Source organism: Callionymus lyra, chromosome 2, assembly GCF_982586985.1.
Source record: "Callionymus lyra chromosome 2, fCalLyr1.hap1.1, whole genome shotgun sequence".
Taxonomy (NCBI): Eukaryota; Metazoa; Chordata; class Actinopteri; order Syngnathiformes; family Callionymidae; genus Callionymus; species Callionymus lyra.
Genome location: NC_141819.1, coordinates 33,262,707 through 33,282,664, shown reverse-complemented (window position 1 = coordinate 33,282,664; position 19,958 = coordinate 33,262,707). Strand labels below are relative to the sequence as shown.

The 19,958-nt window shown below is 37.9% G+C and overlaps 1 protein-coding gene and 1 long non-coding RNA gene across 2 annotated transcripts in view; both read right to left on the bottom strand.

The window, feature by feature from the left end:
* znf536 (zinc finger protein 536) overlaps positions 1 to 14,417 on the bottom strand; it is a 201,075-nt gene extending 186,658 nt beyond the window's left edge. The window contains exon 1 of the mRNA XM_087784780.1: positions 14,001 to 14,417. The gene's annotated coding sequence lies outside the window, so the exon portion shown is untranslated. The remainder of the gene's footprint in view (positions 1 to 14,000) is intronic.
* LOC148086625 (uncharacterized) overlaps positions 1 to 19,958 on the bottom strand; it is a 290,739-nt gene that overhangs the window by 187,648 nt on the left and 83,133 nt on the right. The gene's annotated exons all lie outside the window — the stretch shown is intronic.

Genomic DNA, 19,958 nt, shown 5'->3' with positions numbered 1-19,958 from the left:
TTTTTAAATCTTTGAATTTTCTCAAATGCCTTATCTCCAAAAGATTATCTTGTCAATACTTAATACTTTGCTTTTATGTGTGTCTTTTTCAGTAACTTTATGTGAACCTTTTTGGTCATTAAAGTTAATATGAAATTCAATTCCAATAGAAAAAAAAAGGAGCAAATATATTGTTTTTTAATTCAACCATTTACATTCAAATGTTATTTCATTAATTTAAATACATTTGTTTGGAGCCCTAGACATTACACGATAAAATAAATGCAATTTCTTGGCCCTAAAATCCTAAATTGTGGCCATGAAATCCTAAAATTTGGCCACAAAATACTAATTTCTGACCACTAAATACATTCAAATCTTAATCTTACAATTCCTTTCCAATTTGTGATTCATATCCTACAATATACATTCGACCTCCACTAACTTAATGGGTAGTGATTTGCTGATGAAGCTTCATGAAGCAATGTCATGCTGTTTAGTGGTCACTAGGTGGCGCTTTTTTCAGAAAGTATAGTGTGTTGCGGCTGCAGTAGCAAACTTGCGTGCTCCGGGGCTACTTTCTTTTTATTTAATATTGAGGTATTATTTATATTTTTTGCACTATCCCTAATGAGATAAATTCATTTGATGAAAGGGTTAACTAAACCTTGAAAAAAAAGGCTACATTTTTTTAAATTTTTGTTGAGGCATCATAAATCATCAGAGAGGGTTTTCGTAAGAATGTACTACCTGAGCATCGTCTTTCGTGGTAATGATTTAGTATTTTGCAGCAACAAAATATATATATATATATATTTTACCAATGCATGCCTTGGGCTCTGTTTATTTCCTGCGTTTATAGGAACCATCTTTGATGCTTCATAAAAATTAAACCAATTATAAATTATGATTTTAAAAAAACCTTGATTTTTCTTTTTAAACTGTTTTGATTATTTAAAAAAGTATAATTTTTCCATATATAAAAACAAATTGATTGAGACAATGAGATTGAAAAGGTTGATTTTAAAGGTGAAGAATGAAATACGAAGGTCAAGCACTGAAGGAATTTTTGGATTTGTGTATTTTTTGTTATTTTTTTGTTTTCTTACGGTGGGCACACGTGCTTCTTCCTTCACCCTCATTACCAGCTAACTACACGGTTTGATTAAAAGCGTGTACAAAGAGGAAGAGAGCATGAAAAGGGAGACACAGGGAGAGCGAGGGAGGAAGGGGGGAGCGAGGGTGAGGAAGAAGAGGAAAAAACAGGCCGACCCTCCATAATTAAGATCATTTCACAGATTACCTCCGGCAACAAAAGCAAGGCGAGCGGCCGTCTGCAGCCGCAGAGATTGGATGAAACAAGGGGAGTCGAGAAAGAGTGACCTCCGACGCTCTCCGCCGGGCTTCACGTACGGATCAAATGGCGCCCATGCTGGTATCAAACAGACGACAGGTACCCGTCCACCCACAGGAAGTGATTTTCGAGATAGTAGTACGGATTGGGTTTCAGAGGCCAGATCGAGTCTCCAGATTTCTCCCCTCTTATAAATGAAGTCAATCCGGAACGACACTTCTACACTTACTCCGCTAGGAAAACCCTGATCTCCAGCGAAACAGGGGGAGCCCATTTAGCCTAATCACAGGGATCTTGCCGGAGCGCCTGGAAACCCTCAGGGGGGCGATCAGCAATCAGAGAGACGGAGGCTGCGAGAGAGTAATAAACTCCACCTTAACTTCAGATTTGCCGTACAAGCCCAACATCTGATCCCTAATCTGCCATGAGATTGTCTGGTGTGGGTGGGAGGTCCGGCGGGATCCAGACCCAGCAAACGTAGGAAGCGGCTACATACGTCTTCCTTCGATGGAACGGTTTCTTTTTTATGAATCCTGTTTCTTTTGACCATCACTCAACCCTCAAATATGTAACAGTAACAGTTAAAGTCACTTCCCAAAGCTTTATGTGTTGTTATTTAGTAGTTTCTTTTTAAAACAAACAGGTTATTGTAGTCAAAATTATGAAATAAACCACTATTTGAATTAAAAATATTAAAATAAAGACACTTTTTTACATTACTGACAAATCTGAAGATAAGATAAATATAAAGTTTGTTATTTTAATGACAATTAAACTGAAAAATATACTGAGAAACGATGAATTTTTTTTTAAGATGTTGTTTCCTTTTAAATTGGGGAGTTTTTGAGGATGGCAGTTTCATTTATTTCCATCATGACTAAGTTAAGAGCCTGAGAAAAACGGTTAAAAACCAATACCTGTTTAGTATTTTAACAGCAGGAACGGTTTTGTTATTTTTTTAAACTGGTGCTGCTTTAACAAAGAAAAACAAGTTGTTTAAGAAGAAATCCAATTAAAATGTGTATTTTACATTCTTTGGTCGAGTAATACAGTTTTGAACTAAACCATGCTCATGCTCACCAACTCATTCTTCCCACCCTCTGTCCAGAACATGAATATTAATTTAATGCATTTTATTTAATTTACTTTATTTTATTAACTGATTATTAAATTGTGTATGCCACTTTAATTTAATTGTATTTTTTCCTTATTTTTTTTTATTATTATTTTCATACTATACTGTCGTCACTACAAAAGAAAAAGGTCTCTCATCCCACCTAAAATTAAAACTGTTTATGCAAAAATGACTCATGTCTAATATTTGAATCGTATCCAAGAAGTTATCATAAAAGTAAGAAAGAAAATGGGGTTCTTTAAGAAACATGATTAACCTTCTATGATTTTATACCCTCGTGATCAGAGGCACCGAAGATCCCGGGACATGATTCACCCCAAAACGATCGACTTCTATTTCTCTTAATTCTTGAGCTCTGTTGAAATCTCAAATGTTGACTTTTTTTTTTCCTTCCTATTCTTTCTTTAATGGGGACATCAGAGTGACAGATGGTCCGCGAATCAGAATCTGTTAAAAAATGACCCTCGATTTCCGGGGAGGCGGGGGTAAGTGGGCTTGAAGTGTGAACTCACTTCCACCCTTGGAGCCTATCAGTGTCATCAACCTCACCATGGATGCGAGTGTTTCTCTCCCCCCTTCCTCCCCCCCTCCTCCCGTCAGAGCAGATCTAACAGCCCTGTTTACCAAAGCAGCGCGACAGACGAGCCGAGCGAGAGCCCATGCCCCGGCACTTCCACTTAACTCTCTCCCCGTCCCGGCGATTGGTGTGAGCGACACAACAAAAGAGACGAAATGCAATTCAGAGATGAAGAAAAACAACAATCAAGACTAATAATAATAACACGGGATAGAAACAAAAGAGGAAGAGGAGGCGGTTGGGAGGGTTTTTTTTTTTTGGAGAGGGGGGGGAGAGCAAGGTGGGTGGTTTAAAAAAAAAAGATGATTTGAGGAATCAGTGGAAATTGCGGGAGATCTGTTAAAAGCTTTATTTGAAAGCAGAGGTGGGAGCTTATGACCTCAAACGCAGCATTAAAGAAAAGAGCCAGGCAACAGGGGGATTCTCCCACGTCTCACAGCTTCCTCTTACAATTCAACCTCAGCGAATAAAAAAAAAAAAGGATAAATAATAGATAAACAGTATTTAGCTCCCACCTAGAACAAGACTCTTTTTAAGTCCTTCATAAAAGACCTGACAGCTCTGACGAGCTCGCGTGTGCCCGCACACATGTAAAGTCGATTTTATCTAATTAAATAAAACACCCGCTTTTTTTTTTTTTGGTTGTTTGTTTTCGGCAGTGCGCACACGTGACTGGAGAAGAAAAGAACAAAAGGAAAAGATCAAATGTGCAGAGTAAATGTGGATATTTCATGTTTATTTATACACTTTTAGGGGGCTATAGGTGGTTGTTGCCGCAGAAATAGCACCAGAGTGCAAACAATATCACGAGGTAGACTTTTTTTCCCTTTTGTTTTGTGTTTCTTTGACCGTCCGTGCTTAGTTGTGAGAGATTAAACACAAAACTTTTGTAAATGAAACAATAAGTACGGAGCCCCGGACAAAAGAAGGAGAAAAAAAGTTACTTCGTACTAAATCATTTCCAAAAAATAGTCATTAGTGGCCATGAAATATTAATTTTTATGCTTATATTCAACATTCTTAAATATATCCACTACAATCTAGTATCTTTTATTCTTCCTACTGCTATTGGAAGATTTTCTTTTTATTTGGCTTTATCATTCATTATTTCTTTTAGAAAAATGGAATGAAAACATTATTTCCTTCAATTGCTTTTGTCACTAGCTCAATTGATATGATAATGGTTGTATAAGGTCTAGTAGTAGACATTTTTTTCTAGGAATATGACTTGTTTCCCTACAATGTAATGACTTTCTATACTCTTTTTATAGTTATGCACCCAATCCTACTTATGCAAGACTGTTTTACTAGGCACTAATTGGTATTTTCTGGCCAAAAATGTGTGTTTCGTGGCCACAAATTAGTATTTTGAGGCCAGGAATTTGTATTTGGTGGCAAGGATAGGCTTTTTGTGATCACAAACGAGTGTTTTGTGGTCAAGGATAAGTATTTTGGTGGTGAAACTTTTTATTTCATGGCCAAGAATGTGTATTTTGTGGCCCCAAATTTGTATTTTGTGGCCAATAATTAGTATTTCAAGACCAAGGATAAGTATTTTGTGACCACAGATTAGTATTTCGTGACTACGAATTAGTAGTTATATATTCCCAAATTGGTATTCTGTGACCCCAAATTTGTATTTTGTGGCAAAGAATTTGTATTTTTTGACCCCAAATTTGTAATCTGTGGCCATTAATTAGTATTTCAAGACCAAGAATAAGTATTTTGTACCAAAGATGAGTATTTTGTGACCAAGAATCAGTTATTATATATGCCCAAACTAGTATTTTGTGACCCCTTATTGATATTTTGTGGCCAAGAATTAGTATTTTGTGGCAAAGAATTTGTATTTTGTGACCCGAAACTTGGTATTTTGTGACCCCAAGGTTGTATTTCCTGGCCAAGATTTTGTATTTCTTCTCTGAGAATTTGTATTTTGTAACCCTAAATTGGCATTTTGTGACCCCATATTGGTATTTTGTGACCCCAAATTAGCATTATGTGGCCAATTATTTGTAATACATTTTACCATGTCATGTCCAGGGCTCCATAAATAAGAGTAACATTTTAAAATATATTTAACTTAGTCTGTGACCGACTGAGCTGTATTACTTCTCTTGCTCCTTCTCCACCATGATCTTGGGAATTAAAAGGAGGGCTTGTTTGTTTTATCCCAAATAAGAGCGTAAGTAAACAAATAGATATATATTTACCTTTAAGAAAATATGCTTCCACCCACTGCGGTGAGGTTCCAGGCGTTTACAGAGGAGTGTGTGTTTAAACGCTGGGAACGCTTCTTTTTGCCTTTTGGGTTTACTTTTGCATAAATGTAGAACAGTAATGTGGTATTAAGAGGCTTCTCATGGGGAAAGTTGTGTATGTGTTTCTTTAAATTATGCATACTTAAGAAAAAACATCCGTAGTGGCTGCATAAATAGGACTCAATGATTAATGCAGCGATGATCTAATTTCTGACGATTAAAATAGAGAAGGGGAGGGAAATAAGATATGAGATGATCCTCACGCAGACACACATAAAAATGGTCGCCTGATTTAAATAATCTGATACAAAACGAGCCCCCACGCCAAAAAAAAACAGGAGCCACAATTAATCACCCAAACTCCCAATCGTCAAATATAAAATGTAAAATGACTGCCATGATCAACTGGAGCCCCATAATCTTTAGCGTCAGCTGCACCACTGTCACTTGAAATAAAAACCAGCACCTTTCAGAGCTTCCAATTGAGACTTTAATTCATCCTGATGTGACATTAAAACCCTTTGCTTGACTTCAGCTGCCGGTGACAAATGCACCGGGGCTTAATAGAGGTGTGCAGACAGGCCGGCATTTCCGTGACTTTTATCAAACCGAATTTATCAACGCGGGCTCCCAGGGATCTGAGGCAGAAGTTGTTGAGAAGGAAAAAACCTATAGATACGGCTAAGTACATCATCCCTCCTCTCTGTCTGGCTCACTCTCTTCCTCCGGCGTTCCTCGCCCGAGTGTTTCTGTTGCTCTGTCCTGTCACCACCACGACTGCTGCACATTTATCTCCTGCCTTACAAGAGCGCCCAAACTTTGAGCGACGGTTTTTCTTAGTGCGATGCAAGTATTACGTTCAGATCGTTTAGATTTTCATTAGTTTCTGTCGTTTAATCGGGGAAAAATCTCTTAGCTGGGTGTAAATGTTTCAGATTTTTGTTGGTGCTTTAAATCTGAATAACTTCAGAGCAGGATTGACCTTGTACAAAGAGTGACCTTATCGTAACATGCAACAAAATACTTGTCCCACACATTTTGAAGTCATTGTCATAAAATGAATTTTTAAGATCTTTCTTAAAGTGTTTTTCCTAGTATTTTATGAGCCTAAATTGGTAGTTTGTGGCCAAGAGTTTGTATTTTATGGCCAAAAATATGTATATCAAGGCAAGTATTTTGTGGCCACAAATTAGTATTTCTTGACCAAGAATAAGTATTATATATGTCCAAATTGGTATTTTGTGGCCAGAAATTTGTATCACATGGCAAATAATTCGTTTTTTGTGACCCCAACTTGGGATTTGTTAAGCAAAAATGTGTATTTAATGGCAAATAATTTGTATTATGTGACCCAAAATTGATATTTTGTAGCCAGGAATGTGTATTTAATGGCAAATAATTTGTATTTTGTAACCCAAAACTGGTATTTTTTAACCCAAAATTGGTATTAATATTAATATTTCTTGGCCAAGAAATACAAGCATTTGATAATCAAGAGTGACCTTATCGTAACATGCAACAAAATACTTGGTCCCACAAATTTTTGATTCATAAAACATATCTAGAATTTTCTTTAAGATCTTTCTTAGGGTTTTTTCCTAGTATTATTCTATGATTCAAGTAAAAGTTTGAACGTTTTAGTGGTAAAATTTGCATTTGGGGAGAAAATGCACAGCCAATTCATTTTAAAAGTTTACTTATTGGTAAAGAATCCATTATAATATTTTGTCAACCAATACAAATTCATCATCATCTCACCAACTAATACACAAATAAAATCAGCTACTATCTATATTGAAAAATGTAGCTGAAGAAAATGACTTCTCGAATGACCCTCAAGGTTATAGGAATATGGTCCTGGATTCAAGTACATTTGAACTGTTGTTCTGTTCTAAACATACTTTTAAAGTAACTTTGCCTTTATGGGTTTGGTGTGTTTTAAGACCTGTTTGGTTCACTAATTCTTAATGCACCTTGTTGTTTTTTTTTGTTAATTCTCAACTTGTAGCTTAGTTTCATGCAACAAATCTTCACTTTCAATTATTTTTCAACTCAAGATTTAAAGGATCTGTGATTCTTAATTGCTTCAACGATTGTCAAAAAAACAACAACCATCCTTTGACTCTCCGAGTTTAACACCAACCAATGACTCTGGTTAGCTTGAAAAATCTTAAAAATCCGTTTAAAGTTCTTTCTTCAAGTTCTCCACCACTATCTTGAGGTTCTTTCACAGATAAGCAAAGCCCTAAATACATCATACTGAGCCTAAACAAGTCATATATACTTGTGTCTAGGATAAGCAGCAGGACTTTTCATGTTTCGATCCAAAAAAAATGTTATGGCGATAAAGAACGGCTTTTTATAGTGTAACAGGGAGAACTTAATGTTTTAATGAGATTTTTACAATTGGGACGTGGCGTGGATCTTAAGCGAAAACCGGACAGCGTCTCCACTCCCAACTCTAAGTGTGATCAATTAAATAAAGAAGTAACACAATTGTTAGCAGTAGGGATTGGTTTCATAAAGTTGTTTTTTTTAATACTAGTGCTGAAACCAGTTCCTTTAAAACAGTGCTTTAACAGTGAACCACAAAATGTATCAGAGATGTTTTTTAATTAAAAGCGTTATTATTGTTTTCTTCAAATAACTGAATGACATAAAAATAATCGGAAACCTGTTTCTAAAGTAATGCTTTTCGACTGAGTTGTTTTCTGCGGCAAACTTTGGTCAAATTTATCAGAGTTTGAGTTCGATCTGTCGGTTAAATTTAGAAGGAAATTGGGTTAAATATAACAGCATCTGAGTTGCGTTCTGTCAGTATTATTTTGGGGCTTACTTCTTCGAGTTTGTGACGGCGTGCATGAGTGGCTTTGCAAGGCAGGTGCTGTGAATCACTGTCGTGAATATATTTTTAAATACACATTGTATTTAGAAACATTTTATTGGTATAAATGACAGCAAAACTCAAAGGAAGGCACCAATATTTGTGTTGTTTCAGTCTTTTCATGTAAGAAATGGTGCCATTTTGGTACTTAGTGTCTGCGCCTGTCACTAGTTAGGAGAAGAATGGATTCTGTCTTTCGTTAATGTGTGAATTTGTAACTGATTGTCTTAACAGAAACTTTCAACACTGGCCACACAAATCCTTTCTATTATCTTGAACAGAGCAAGACGAGTTCTCACCGTAAGTAGACAAAAAAAATAAAACTGCGTGCCGACGGAGACTCTTACAGAAGCAACAGATGGTGTGAATGGGAAAACAAAAGAAGGGATAAAAGGATGCGAGTGGATGGAGAGATGAGAGGAGCATGGCGGATGAGAGAAAAAAAAAAAAGGGCTGGAGTGCGATAAGGAGACTTTTCATCCTCTCAGAGGCTCGCGCTGCTCAGTTTGGCGGCACCGAGGTACTTGAACCTTGCCTGCTTTTCCTTCACCTCTCTGTAGAGGGGCTGCCCCGCAGGCCACCTGTAAACCGCTTTGACACATGATCCACTCCCACTGATGTCGAGTGGAATCACACACACACACACAAATCGAAAGGCAGGGTAGACGAGCGGAGCTACCTTTTTTTTAAAAACTTTTTTTTTCTCTCATTATTGGTTCCAAGCAACACATCCTTCAGGGATCGGCGGTGAGCAGCCATCTATTATCCGCGGCCCCTCACGTTGGCGTTAAAGTGGCACTAGGTGGATTTTAACCTTCACCTCCTGGAGGCGGTGGGGGGGGGCAGGGGGGTAGACGCAGGATATGCCGGAAATTAATTAAGCAATTAGACCGACGTCCTGCTGCAGCCACAAACAAGTGGCAGTGAAAGGTGGCGCATTACAAGAAGAAGAAAAAAACACCAGAAAAAGCAGTAAAAGTGGCACTCAGGAAGAAGGGAGAAGAAAGAACGACAGCTCCTGATTAGGCATTGTCAAAATATTTGCGACAGAGGAATTTCCAGCAGGCGAGCGCGCCACCGGCTCATCTACAAAAGTGCCATCTTCCCGGAGTAACAAGTCGGCGCAACGAGTGTCGACAGAAGAGGAGCTGAAATCCCCCCCGGGCTACAGAATATCCCGCTATTGTAGTCTTAACCCGCGAGACCTGGCGGGGAATGTACGGCTTTCACAGTCACTTCTCATCCTATTTGTAGCCGTGCCGCTGATGTGTGAGCGCCTGAGCCCGGGCAGGTCACTTTCCCTTCTTTTTTCCTCTCCCTCCATGACGCCTCTCACTCACTCCGTGTCAAAAAAAAAAAAGAAGACGGGACTGACTGAAGAAGACCCAGATTCCTGAGCCATTGAAGACGTAGAAGTCCAAGTCAGTGGCGATAGTTGGAGAGGATACCCTGTGTAAAACGTCTTTTTTTATCGACTCTCACCTCCTGACTTCACAATATTCGATCTGAATCAGGGTCAAGTCCATGAACTCTGACAAGATGCTGCTATCTTGTCTTTGTCCCACGTAAAATAAATCTGAATCCAGGCAAAAAGTCAACTTCTGTGCGATATAATTTGAACTTTTAACCCTTAAAAAGTCACATTTCAATAGCCTGTGGTTGATTATAGCAACTTCAGGAAGTGCTAAATGAAGATGTTATTTGTGTTTAATCGATAACTTTTTTTAGTTAATGATGCCTTTAAAGACGAATCTGTTACCATGTCATCAATTTTTAAAAACATTTTTTCAATGTATGTTTCCAACAAGTTCCACTAAGGATCTGATTATGCAAATGTGGCACTGGAGAGGCAGTGAAATACGTGCGGTAATAGCGATCACTCGACACAATATACGGCATTCAGGGTAGCTGATTTACTAGCGCAACAGTACTGCAACGCCTCCGTCCTTTTCGTGAAAACCTCTTGATCATAATTAAAGGTGCAGAAGTTCTCTCTCTTGCATCCACACACCCTCTCTCTCTCTCTCTCTCTCTCTTTTTCTTCTTGCCCCCTTTGCACCCTCCATCTTGTTTTACTTGCTCATTAGCGGAGATCCTGGAAGTTGACAGAGGTCACGTACAAAAGGAAGAGCAGCTAAAAAGCAGACGTGTGTGTGTGTGTGTATGTGTGTGTGTGTGTGTGTGTGTGATCCACTGTGTAAGCGATCTCGCTCTCTTTCATACAAACAAGCACAAACAAACGTTCCCCTCAAACACAGTGGCTTCACTGGTTCATGCTAAAAAACATCATGGGGACACTCGTTGAGTAGAAAAAAGTTGTCGGGAAGAAACTAAAGGAGTGTAACGGGAGAGTGGTGGAAGGCCAAAAAAAAAAAAAAAAAGGTGAAGAGAAAGTGTGCAGAGGTGTTTTCAGGACACATTCCTTGAGGGAGCCAAGTGATTACACTGAAGGACAGAGCTCTGACTGGACACATCAAGGCTAACATTTCTTCATTTTCTTCCCTGGAAGAATTAAACAACGGCTGTCGATCATCCTTCCATACATCCATATAGACTCGGGATGAAGCGTCAGTGCACAAACACACACACACACACTCTTTCTCATTTAAAAAAAAAGAAGAAAATGATTCAATAAAACTGCATAGAGCTACATTTTAATTGACAGTAGATTCATTTCAGGCTAATGGCATCTCCTATATTTCCCAATGCATTTTACGTTATTCAATAAAGCGAAGTCGGTGGTAAAGCACTTTCTGTTTAGCGTCGAGATCACTTTGGATAGACAGCTCCGCTTCAAACGCAGGCTGAAATATTTCCTACTGTAAATTCATTTTGCCCAATCGTTTATCACGAACACAATTGATGTTATTCCTCATAATTGTGTTGAAAAGTTGATTTATTTTAAAGATTTTAAATTTGATTAAAATAATTTGAGGTGCCGGGCACGTGGATTGCTTATGAGAGGTGGAAATGAAACCCGCAAATGTATCTCAGGAAATTAGATTAATTAAAAGAAAGAAGGGGGGGGAGATAATAACGAAAGGAAAAGGTCAGTTGTACAAACTTCATAAACTTTAAGGTCACTTGTGTCTCGTTCCATTTGTCAGCCTCCAGACCCAGATGGAGCGTTTTCTAACAGCAGTGTCTCACTATTGGCTCCCTGACATCCTCCAGCTTTAACCCCGCACGTCAAGGTCACCGGGCGACATGGCTAAAACCTTCTGCCCGGGACCTCTTCTCACACGCGAGTCGCGAGACAAGGTTTCTACACTCGTACGAGCGCCGGCTCGGACTCTCCTGACTCATGGGACCGGATCAGGAGCGGCGTGATCGGCAGGGGTATGAAAACGGGAGCAGGGGAGAGGGAGCGCGTTCACAATGGCTGCACATATCAATTAAAGGCTGGCTGATGAGCAGAACTGGCCTGATCTGGCCTGCCCACCACCACCACCACCACCACCACCACCACCACCGTCCTGGTCCCAGTGGACAGTCAGCCATGGCCTCACAGCCTGTGCAGCTGCTTCAGGCTTTCCCATATAATTACATGAGGAGGGGATCAACTCGCCACACACGGTTGACCATCCCAGCTCCACCGGGACCACTCCAAAAATGTTGATCAAAAAGTATGTCCGGAGCCTGTTAATCGTGAGATTTCTTTTTTTTTGTTTAAACCGATTGTGTGCATGTCAAGGTGCAAATAATTTGTGTCAGACTGACGGCAGCAGCGGCGTCGGTGGCGGCGGCGTCGGCTTCACTCGAGTGGGTCGACTACGGAGTCTGACTGACAGCCGGGGCGAAGAAGACGACTGACTTGATGCCATCCTTTTGGATGCCACGCTCACTTTCTCTCCGTCCATCACTCTCTTTTCTTTCCATGCATCTGTCGTGCGGCGTGTTTGGCACAGGTGGGAACAACTCCCACCAGTTTGAGACTAGTGTTCGCAACAAACATTTTCGTCTTAATATTTAAGAGGGGAAATAAAAAAACGAGATGAAAGCCTGATAAGTGACAAGATAAGACTATCATTACAGGCCTTCGTGGTAGATTTGCTGCAAATAAAAAGGCCACTCAAAAGGCCTTTCTTTCTCCCAAAAATACATTTATTTTCCTAAATCTATCACCTCAAATACGTCCAGGGATCAGGACAACCGTATTCCACAGGCACTTCCATTTCCAATAAGACACTCCGGGGTTCACACCCAGACACTATTTCAGACATAATATCCGCCAAACAATGACTGAATCGCTACATCTATTTATCCCTTTTGGACAATGAAACTGAGGAAGAGGGAAGCTGCTTTTTTTTTTTCTTTTTTTTTGTTGGCTGCGGGTTAGAGTGACAGGGCAGAGGTGTATTTTAAGAGGGGTGTCACAGAAGGGGTCTGATCACTCAGGGGTCAGCATCTGAGCAACACACACATCAATTTACACAGTGACACTGAGGTTTTAAATTGGATTACAAGCTCCATCGCTTGCTGATAATTTGATAGAGGAATTCTAAGTGTTGATTTAATCGTGGGAAGGGGAGGAAAAAAGTTACATGTGGAGTGGTATTAAGAATTTATATTTCGGGTCATACATTAAAATTGATCACATGTCACACATACTTATTTTATACCCAAGAATTTATCAACACAGTGCTACAGTCAGCTTTAAAAAAAAAAAAAAAAATGCATAAAAACTTTGCATAAAACGCTTATTTATCGTCTTTTCTCTCGCGTTGATTTCTATTAAAAGCTGCGGAATATATCACAAGGCTGTTTATTCACAAGTCGATGACTGCACAAAATGGCAGATCTTCACCGTCAATCTCTCAAGTTGTGATATATTGTGAAACTTTGACGACGTCCTAAAGTTGACCACGCGAACTCGGTTACACTTTAGAAGTTGAGAAAAAATAAAATAAGATATATATTTTTTTTTTTTTAGGGGGAGAGCAACCCGGTCGCGTTCACTGACGCGCAGCTGTACACATCCCCGTTATTTCAAATCACTTTGGAATAGATTGGCACTCGGTTGTTTTTTTGTTTTTTTGTTGTGTGTGTGTGTTTTCTTTTTGGAGGTCCCAGCTGCTGTATGGCTTCGCGAATCGTGCCGATAATTGCACTGTTATTTTCTAATCATGATTGGGGAGACATCAGGGGGGTCCCCACTGTGATGCTCCCGCACAAACAACCCCGATGTCCCCCCTTTGATGGGGAAAAAAAAACTGACTTCCCACGGTAGTTAACGCATAACCCGAGACAAATTTCAAGCACTTTTTTCTTACCTTCTTTTTTTTTTTATCCTCTAGCGAAGAAGCGCCGGGTCACTCCTGCGCGTAAACGACGCGTTCACGGAATAATGAGTCCATATGGTTTTGACCGGATCATGACGGAGGGAGGTGTTTGAAAAAAAAAAGTCAATTCCCGTATCTGTTAACAACTATCCACGCCGTTCCTGACGCGATAATCTACTTTTTTTTTTTATTCATAAAGCGAATAAAAAAAAACGCGAGTGGTGCCGATCACAGCAGATCTATCTTGGAGGTGAAACGCGTTTTAAGAAAAAAAGACAGGAGCTGGTGCTGAGAGGACACCCCGATTCTCCCGCTGGTTAGTTTCTGACCTTGGACGCATCACTTGTATTGTTATTTTTAAAAGAAAAAAGGAGGAAAGGAAAACGGAGGAATCCACGCGCATGAAGGCAGGCAGGCAGGCGGGCTTGCACTCGCGAGCACATAAGCGGGTAAAATGTCTCGCGGGGTAAAAGGGGGGGGTCGGAATAAGGTTGTTAAAATGACTCTTTTAAAAGTGGTATTCCTCACCTTGCCGAAGAAGTGGTGTGTCCTCCTCTCGTGCTCGCCTTAAAAGAGAAAAAAGTCCAGGATGAATGAACGAGTGTGCGTCCTGCGCGTCAGCCAGCGCTTAACACAAGTAATGAGTGATAAAATGACGCTCGTCTCTCCGCACTGTAACCTTGTGGCGGCTTTAATGTAAATAAGCCCCGTCGTGTTGCCAATTCTCGCTTAAGAACACAAAAAAAACAGAACCGGCTCTTAAGGGACTTGCTTTTTTTTTTTTTTTTTTTTTTTGTGCTTTCTTTTTTTTTTTTTTTGTTGCTGCTCTTTTTCACCTCCTCTTCCTCTCGGCGTATTGACGGGTTACACCGCCCGGGAGCGCAAGAAAGGAATGAAGTCAATTATTAGAAAATATGAGACATTAACAAGTCCAGGGATGGGAGTGAACGCTTACATTTTAAAGAAAACCACTCAGGAGTTTTGTTAAAGAGTGTTAACTTTTTTTTGCAAGAGAAACCAAATATATATATACTGAGTCCCGCACGGGCCGAATGTTTCCTAGCAAGTAAAGGCTTTTCTTCAAGGATGGTTTTGATATAGCTTCTTCTATAGGGGGGTGGAAGAGACTGAATAATACAATTATAGATTCAGTGTCCCGGCCCTGACAAAAGACAGGGCTTCAATGGAGGCTTTGTTACAGGATTATATAATGATTATGGGGTAATTATGGGAACGTTTTGGAAATAATAAAAAAGTATCAAGTGCACTCTTGCTGGGACAGCTTGTTTTCTAAGTGTGTTCAGACAAACAGACACAGAGATGGACGGGATATAGGACTGCTGACAGGACAGATTATTAGAGGTAACCACCAGAAGATTATTATTGGTAATGACCAAAACTAAGGATTGACTCAGATTTCATTAGATGCCCCTCATGAAGTACAGTTGAATATCTGAGGGGTACTTTTGCCCCCCCTGTTGTGTTGGACCCTCACCCCCAACCCACCCTCCTATACTCACCCGCCTCACCCTCCCACCTGTGACAGGTGGTTCCCATAGGGGAACCACATTCTGAAGTAAAACAAAATCAATCAAGTTGTTATGTTTGATTTTAAAGACTTGCTGTTGTGTCCATCATTTAAAAGAAGTTGAAAAAAGAAAGTTTCAGGAACAAATATGAGGCAGCGAGCCCACAAGATGATGTAACTTGTATAGCAAATCTCTATTTAATCACTTACACCTGTTTAAAATGCAAGTTATTTACAAGAGATTTGTTGATAATCAGTTGAATTCTGAAGTAAATTACTTTTATTTCCAACATTTGAGACACATTGTATGCACAAAAAGTTTCAAAAACGCTTTAAAGATGTGTGTTAAAGCAAATCTTAGATATATTTTCAAGATAGGTCTCTGTTCGTAACTTATTCTGCTGTGGATTTTTGGTGGATTTTTTATTATTAAATCAGAAAATACATTGTATTTACCATATATTGTGTATGTTGTCATTGATGAAATGCAGTTTATTATACTTATGATAAATCCGGATGAATAAAAAAATCCATCTATACTTTACATGTGTGAAAATTAATATTTATCTTTGTTTTCTGTATACGTTTTTTTTCAGGATTCCGATTTCATTGTAAATTTGATTAAAATGCATCCATAAATCAGAGAATGTAGTTATACACCAGTGACAGGGAATTTGAGTATAATCCTAGAAATGATTTATTTCAAGAATATGTATGAGTGAGATGTAGCAAAACTTAAGCCTGAAATTTCCCGAGGTCACATACTGTAGCACAAGTAAACTTTCTGGGAAATGATCTCAGGTTCATTCTAACGATGAAAAGTTAAACATGCGCTCATCACTTTTCAAAAGTTTGGAAAAAGGGGACAAAACGACAGATTGTGGCTGATCGACTAAGATTGTATGTATTTATTTGTATTTATTAATTTTACATTATACATTTTTATTGACATAAATAAGATAGTCATACATATATCATGTCATAAAATCAATAGTTTTCTAACAGACAAAATAGTGACGCATACTAAAAATAGAAAAGTCCGCTCAATTAAGAGTTTGAAAGTGATAAAAGGTTTCCACTTAGAAAGAAAGTATCCAGAGTTGCCTTTTAGCGTGTACTTGACTTTATCTAGCTTTCAACACACAAATCTAAATTTGATGGTTTTTGGAAAAAATTCAGTGTTGTCTGGGCACATGCTCGGTATGAAACTCAACCTGAGACCACCTCTATATATGAGATTATAAATCTCTTTTTGGAGGAGATGTTTTTGATGGCGGTAAAAAAGAGAGTGCAGGCAGGTAAGAACAAACAGAGACAACCGTCGAGTGTCACCTAGAGTGAAAGTGATGATTTGGAGGAGAGTAGTGACAACTGCCATCTTCAACGAAGAATGTTGGAGATGAGAGACCAGGAAAAAGAAAAGAACGAGATTCATGGTTGAAAAAATTAAAAGTATGGTCGTTACTTGGGAGGTTTTTGTGATAAAGGCTGCAGAACTTTATTTTATTTATAATCAACAGCCACAAATGAATAGTAGAAAAGACATAGTCATGTTTGTTTTTTACTTTTCATGAGAATTTGCTTTTGCCAGTACACGTTTTACCAGTACAAATTAAAAGAAAACATGCATTGACTCATCTAGATTTACTGAAACTAATGTATTAAGATACAGATTTAAATTATAAATGTTTAACTCACACAGGATAAACTGTAACTTAAATGTGTATTGGGAAATTCAGAATCTGGAGGCTACTAACAGCAAATGACTTAAAGACATTACAATTTTCAGTGCAATGATAAGTCTTGAATAAGTAATTTTACCTGGATTCCAACAGTGGACTAAAACAAATAAATATGTTGTGACGTTTGTCACCATCAGCTGGTCAATCCTTCTTAACTTCAAAAATGACAACAAATGTGCAGCAGTTGTGTTTAGTAATCCTCAGCAAAATAAGTTCATATTGATACATACTTTTGTTAGAACAGATATGTGTAGCTCAGACTTTTGACCAGGTTTAACACTTTCTCTCTCGTTTACCAGAATAGCTTATCCAGAGGGACTGTGCAGGTCAGACATAACAGCTAACAATTTTATCTTGTATTTATTATTTTATTAAATCTAAATATAACTTCCTTTAATCCTTTGTTTACTATTATTTCCCTCTTTTCTTTGTCTTTTTAATGCCCCTTGAAATTATTTATGCAATATATAGATAGTATTTAGAAGAAAAAAAAAGCTGTTTTACATTTTATTCAAGTTTTATAAATAATGTATAGGCATATTTATGTTTATTTATTTTATGTTGATTATTTTCCTCTTTACTTTTATTATAATTCTGTCCTTCATATCTTGGCTCTTTGCTCCTCTCTTTTGACTTGACGGCCCCTCACAACAGTCACAGTAAATTATGTGGCCCCTGAGGAATGGCAATAGGGTCTCCAGGGTCTGATGTACAGATCTTATTCTTAAATATCACATATGTGTGAGCAGATGTTTAAATTATTCCAGAATGAGTAATTCCAGGAAGAAAGGTAGTTGTAAGTCAAGCATCTCCAATCATAGGTTAAGTTTATCATAAACATTGATGAAAAACGTTTCACAATAATTCATACTCATACTATCTTAAACAGTGTTATTATAAGTTATTTCATTGTTTTGCTTTTCCAAGAGAAGTTCTGTTCAGTAGCTTAGAGAATTAACTTTTAAACCAAAACAATACTTATACCACTTTATCTTCACAACGTGGATCAAGTGATGTCAAATATGTCCCTCTTTCTCTCAGCTAAACAAGTGCAAACTCTTCATTTGTCTTTTCTTTTAATGTATATCTCCCGCTGTGTCTGATAGCAAAAGAAAAGGAAAAAAAAAAACAGCTTCCTCACTGTTCCCATGGCAAACCTCTTCCTCTTTAAAAGATATTCCACATTCATTATGCACTATGAAAATCAGATTCTCATGCTGCTTCTTTAAACGCTTGCATGGATTTCGCTTTTCTTTTTTTTTGTTCCTCAGTCTGTTCCTCCATAAAATAATATCTAAAAAAATATCTTCCTCCCTTAAAAGAAATTAGCATAACCATTCCCCATCAATAATATGACTATCTCTATGGGAATGATAGCAGCGAGCAGTAGGGGTGTTTCTTTTGCCAATTCTCCATGGATCAACAACGCGTCCTCAGCTTCTTTTGAACTTGTTATAGCAAGTCAAGTGATTCTTTATCGGTTGACAGCTCCGACAATGCATCAGGGATGGGAAAGCAGGTCAAAAGGAAGTTGCCATATGGACTTAAGCATGCAAATTTTCAACAATGCTCAGCAGCGAGGGGTTGTACCCGCTCACAAAAAAAAGACATATATGTGGAGCCCCAGCCTCAGTTTATCAAGAACACTGATCTTCACTGCTCAAGTTTAATGTGCTCGAGTTAGTTGCGGAACATTCGGGTCGAGCTGGTTCGATAAGAATGAGTTTGCCAAAAACATTAGTGACTTTATGATGACTTTAATAGCTTTTATAGTCGTTCAGACCTCGATGACCGCGGTAAATACGACCTTGCTAATACCAGCTGCCATATAGATTATTTATAAGTCATAAAAATCAAGTAGTAGTAGCTGCTTCAACTGTCTTCTTTTACATTATCTCTGTCGGCATCGGAGTGTTGATGACGTGTTATCAGTCATTCAGCAGATCATTTGCACACGGTACTATTGTTGGGTCCAATTATTAGGAATTTATTGACATATTACTCAACGAAGAAAAGATTGAAATTAAAATGAAATATCAAAAAAGAGGTTACTTTTTAATTAACTTGTTAATAAATAAAGAACAAAAGACTATAAAATGTATTTTATTATGTAATATAAAAATAATGTTTTAATGATAGTACTATGATAATGTGAAAGCTAACCTAATTACAAATATATAATAAATAGAAAAGTTGAAATAAAAGGGATTTTAGTAAGTAATCGATATAAATATATGAGTCTGTCTTAACATTTACCCTGTTTACTCACTTTCATGAGTTGCCAATCCAATGTTTTAATTTATAATATTTTTTAATCACTCTAATAAAATACTCTTTTTTAAGTCACTGCCTTTTCAACTCTACTTTATCTCAGAACAATGCAAATTAAACTGGTTAAAAATGAACGCAAAAGTACTGCAAAATAATCAATCACGGAAAGAAAACAATTTGAAATGTGTCAAATATAGAGATTAGCTGATGATGCTTCTTGAAGCAGTTTCCCATAAGGTGGCGCCCTCAGTATACAAATTACATTAGGTTTCAATAGAATAGCTGTTTAAAGCAATAGAATAAAAAGCAGAGAGTGCCATCTGGTGGCCCCTGAAAATAATGACAGTGCCTCATGAAGCTTTATCAACCAATCACTATTAAAAATAATATAATTTAATAGCTGAGAGCTAGAAGTTATTTTAGAAAATTTAGAAAAAGCAAAGACAAAAATTAAAAAAAAATCTTAAGCACTAAACTATGTTTGAAGTTGCCCTTGCATGTAATAAAATGGATTATGCTTTGTAATGATTTATTTTACACTAAATAACCTTATACAATTATATGCAAAGACTTACCATAATAAATTAAGTGTACTATTGCATATTTTGTAAGAAAAATGTATCTCTTTGTGCATAGTTTCTCATAGCATGAGAGCTTGATTTCTCCACCACGGCGGCGGACTGAGCTTAAGTTTAAGGTTCTTCGGTTTGTTTTCCCACTTGTGTCTGGCTTTAAAATCTTTTACGTCACGAAAAAGACTGAAAGACAAAGGATGGTTTTGACATGAATCAGAGCAATCAGGTCAGGAGCACAAGAGGAAGTGAACAAAACAAGGATCAAGACTTCTTTATAAAAACAGGAAGTGATAAGAAAGGGAATGAAAAAGACAGGACATGACAAACACAAGGGATACCACAAACACATTTGTTTTCAGGCCATAAATTC